The 4729-nt window shown below is 48.6% G+C and overlaps 1 pseudogene; it reads left to right on the forward strand.

Annotated features, from left to right (window-relative positions):
* The first annotated feature begins 934 nt into the window (after positions 1-934).
* Positions 935-4419, forward strand: LOC111953605 (cytokine receptor-like factor 1; annotated as a pseudogene).
* The last annotated feature ends 310 nt before the right edge of the window (positions 4420-4729 follow it).

A 4729-nucleotide genomic window follows, 5' to 3' on the forward strand; every position in this document is an offset into this window, starting at 1 on the left:
GCACCCTACACAGAGCAGTGTCCCCAATCACTGCCCTGGGGCATTGGGATCTTTGTTTAGACCAGAGGAAAGAGTGCCTCCTACTGGCCCTCCAACACCACTTCCAGCAGCACCTGGTCTCCCATCCAGGGACTGACCAGGACCAACCCTGCTTAGCTTCAGAAGCAAGCCAGCAGTGGTATGCAGGGTGGTATGTGATCAGCCTTACCTCAGGGGACCTCCTTTCTAGAAACAAATACTATTTTACAGCCCATAGTTACTTCTTCAGAACCCTAGGGCTAAAGCTCTTGTGTATTTACTCACGCATTAGGAGAGTAAAATACACAAGTGTAATTGCATCTGTCGTTGAGGTCTTCGGACTGAATGTTCTGCTCCTTAATTCAGGGGCATTCCCTCTGCCCTTCCTGTAATACTGCAGTGGTGAGACCATGATTGTTATGGAGCTGGATCGTTGTTTGATTGGCTAATCACGGCCTGGCTTCCTTTCCACGATGATACATTTACAGCATCAGCGTTGCCAGTGTTTTGGTGTAAATAGTGTGTGTGTGTGTGTGTGTGTATGTGTGGTTGAGGAGGAGTTTTGGTCAAATGAACGTCTTCATAAGAGCTTCCTCAAAGCACAACACAGCCTTTATCTGAGGCAGCTGTTCAACACTCGTGGCTTGAGGATGAGACTTATAGAGGTCTGACGACGTGATAAACACTCTGGGTCTATGGAAGTGGAAATCTGGGTTCACCACTGACCTGGGAGTTACTGCTGTGTTCTAGAATACAGTAGCCTATTTGTCGGATATTCTCTTCTGAATCAGTAAAAACACATCTCTCTCTCTCTCCCCTCTCGTCTGTCTCTTTCCCTCTGCTTACTGGGAATCAACAGTTCAATCAACCATTCTTTCATCCATGAATTCACTCATCCCATCTCTCCCCTCCAGAGATGGCAGGGATCTTCCCCCAGGACCCAGCCTTGCCCATCGGCTCCACCCTCACTGCCACATGTTCAGTCAGCCCTGATCTGGGCCTCCACGCCAGCTCTCTGTTCTGGAGCCTGAATGGCCACCGGCTGCCCAGCTCTTCCTACAGCGTGTTAAGCCCTACGGCCCTCAGTGTCACCCTGCCGGGCTTGCCAGCCTCTAGGCAGAGGTCAGGGGACAACCTGGTGTGTCACAACCATGGAGGACATGTTCTAGCCGGGTCCTGCCTCTACATTGGGAGTAAGTGGAGCAACACACACACACACATCTAGCAGCAGCATCTAGCGCACACACATAGCTAAAAGTTAACAGTGTTATACCAGTCTCATGAGTAACTGTAGGGTCTTTAGTCCTGTTAACTCCTGTGTTATTACACCATGTTGTGGTGCATTACTCCCTTTACTACTCCCTGGACATGGAGTCTGACACACACACACATACACACACAGGTCTGACAGACACACGCACATAAGCACGCACACACACATACACACACAGGTCTGACAGACAAACGCACATAAGCACGCACACACACATACACACACAGGTCTGACAGACACACGCACACAGTGTTGTCCAGTGCCCTAATCTAGCAGCATGACGTCCCTGTTCAACACCTTGTGTTCAGAACGGATGGAATCTTGGCAAAGTCCCAGAATTGTTGAACCCCAGACAGACAAAGAACATTCTAGACTAAAATAATAATCCTCTCTCCCGCCACCACCCTCCCTCAGTGCCTCCAGTGAAGCCAGTCAACTTACCTGCTGGTCCAGAAACACTAAAGACCTGACCTGTCGATGGGCACCAGGAGGACAGGGAGAGACCTTCATCAAGACCAAATACACACTCAAATACAAACCAGTACACACTCCTTACACACACTTAATACACACGCATACACACACACATTCTCATTCTAATAGTCTGAGTCTATTAACGTGTGTGTGTGTGTGTGTGTGTGTTGTGTGTGTGTGTTGTGTGGTGTGTGTGTGTGTGTGTGTGTCGTGTGTGTGTGTGTGTGTTGTGGTGTTGTGTGTGTTGTGTGTGTGTGTGTGTGTTGGTGTGTGTTTGTGTGTGTGTTGTGTGTGTGTGTGTGTGTGTGGTGTAGGTGTATGGCAGAGAGAGAGAATGTGAGGAGTTGAATGCCGCCCAGCCGTACTCTTGCTACAACCTCGTGACCTCGCCCTCTTCACGCCCTCCGAGATCTGGGTGGAAGCACCAATCAGCTCGGCTCAGCCACCTCTGATGTCATCACCTGAGGATATCCTAGACGTGGGGTGATGTGTGCGTACTGCCAGTGTGTGTGTGTGAGAGAGACAGATAGAGAGACAGAGAGAGAGTAAGTGCCTGAACTTTGAACCCTCTGGCTTTAGAGCTTTACATCTTGCCCCAGTTAAAAGTTGCCCTGGGGCACATATCCAGGATCAGCTTACCTAACTCAAGACCTAACAGTAACCATTAGTGGAGAATTGTAAAACTGACCTAAGATAAACATCTAGGACCTCTTCATCCTACTACTTAGATTCCAACCAGGATTTTGGGGTAGGGGGACACACACACACACACACACCACACAACACACACACACACACACACACACACACACACAACAACACCACACACACACACACCACACACACACACACACACCACACACACACACACACACACACACCACAAATGGGGGAGGACGGCATTTTGTAGAATTGGGAAGACCAGACACACCCTTCCTTTTGATGAGCTCATTTTCCTTTTACTCACGCTGGGGTCACACAGACACCACACACACACACACACACACACACACACACACACACACACACACAACACACACACAACACACACACACCACACACACAACACACACCCTGCGGATGGGGCAGGGCTAGGAAGGTGGGCGATTGACGCTTTACACTCACTCGAGTTACTACTCGCTGCTCCCTCATTTCCCTCCACACTGAAACTAATAACACACAACTAACAATACCTGTGCTGTATGACTTACTCTTACGGTCAGATCCAATTAACTCAGAGAAGAAAGAAAATAACATTATTTTAGACGATTTCTGTTTTAAAGTAGTTCTGAGTTACGCTACCTCTTTCCCCTCCCCGTCCACAGTAACAACGGACCCGCCGTCAGTGTGAGTGTGAGTCGTGTGGGTGACCTGGAGGACCATCTGAGTGTTCGATGGGAGTCTCCCCCAGCTCTCAAAGACTTCCTGTTCCAGGCCAAAGTACCAGATACGCTACAGCTGGAGGAACATCTCAGACTGGAAGTCATGGATGACGTTGGACCAGACATCATGTCGTCTGGCAGGCCTGAGACCGCGGTACTGTGTATTTTGTCCAGGTACGGTGTGTGTGTGTGTGGTGTGTGTGTGCATGGTGTGTGTGTGTGTGTGTGTGTGTGTGTGTGTGTGTGTGTGTCGTGTGTTGTGTGTGTGTGTGTGTGTGTGGTGTGTGTGTGTGTGTGTGTGTGTGTGTGTGTGTGTGTGTGTAGTAATCCAGTGTGTTCTATGCAGTGCGCTGTAACCCAGTAGGATCTATGGGTCTCGTAGGGCTGGTATCTGGATTGAATGGAGCCATCCTACTGCTGCTTCTACACCTCATAGTGGTGAGGACGCACACACACAACACAACACACACACCACACACACACACACATACACCCAAACACACACTCTAACCCCCTTTCTCCCTCCTACAGAGCGTGTGTTATCAGTTCGTGTGGACTCCAAGTCTGGAGACTCCAATTCTACGTTACGTCGAGAGCTGAAGCAGTTCTTCGGCTGGGTACGGAATCATGCGTATGGCTGCGGCGGCATGTCAATCAAACTCTACGACCAATGGAGAGTCTGGATGCAGAAGAGCCACAAAACACGCAACCAGGTAGGTAAGGATCTAAGTAGAACTCACCTGCACTCACATACAACAACCACACACACAGGCATGTCTTATTGAATCATTTGTATCATCATGTTTGAATCGTTCAGCTTTTCTTGTTCAGGGAAATCCTAATTAGTTTTTCTCTCTCTCAGGTCCTACAAGGGGATAAGTCATAYTACGCATCACCCCTGCCTTTAAACAACCAGCAACAAAGTCAAGACAACATCATGTGTGTGAAAAATGGTTTCTCCTAAATGCTGTGGTTTTGCATACACCATTCAGCGACGGAAGAAGGGGGCATAAATACAATTTTGGGGACAGTGTCTCTACAACAGCAGCCCTAGACTATGCTGTAATTATTTAACAAGACATGGAGGAAGAAGAAGTTGAGGAAGAGTGATCTTCTTCTTACTGTGGAAATACTGGCAGCTCTGAAAAGCTAGAGATCCACAGCACCCTCTAGTGGAAGCTAACATACTGGGAGGAACAGTAGAGATGGAGGACCATAGTAATGTTTCTAGTCACATCCCAGTCTTAAACAATGATGACCCAATCGGAACTGTCTGTATCTTTGTCCCCAATCGTGCCGGGACCAGGTCGTTCTAGTAACCAACTAGAACCCGTCGTGCCTGTCTTTTTTAGTGGCGGTCTCTTGTGAAGCAGTCACCTGGCTAATCTTCCTCTGCTGAGCCGGCCTTCAGGTTATGGCTACGGATATAGAAGGACGCTCACACGTCTCGGTGACTCTCTAGAGATGAACGAACTTTTGGTGTGAACGGTGAACAGTGCACTCGTTTTACTGTGGATATAGATACTTCTTGGTAGCCTGTTTCTAAAGGCATCTTCACAAGGTCCTTTGCCTGTTGTTCCTG

Source organism: Salvelinus sp. IW2-2015, linkage group LG27 (genome assembly GCF_002910315.2).
Source record: "Salvelinus sp. IW2-2015 linkage group LG27, ASM291031v2, whole genome shotgun sequence".
NCBI lineage: Eukaryota > Metazoa > Chordata > Actinopteri > Salmoniformes > Salmonidae > Salvelinus > Salvelinus sp. IW2-2015.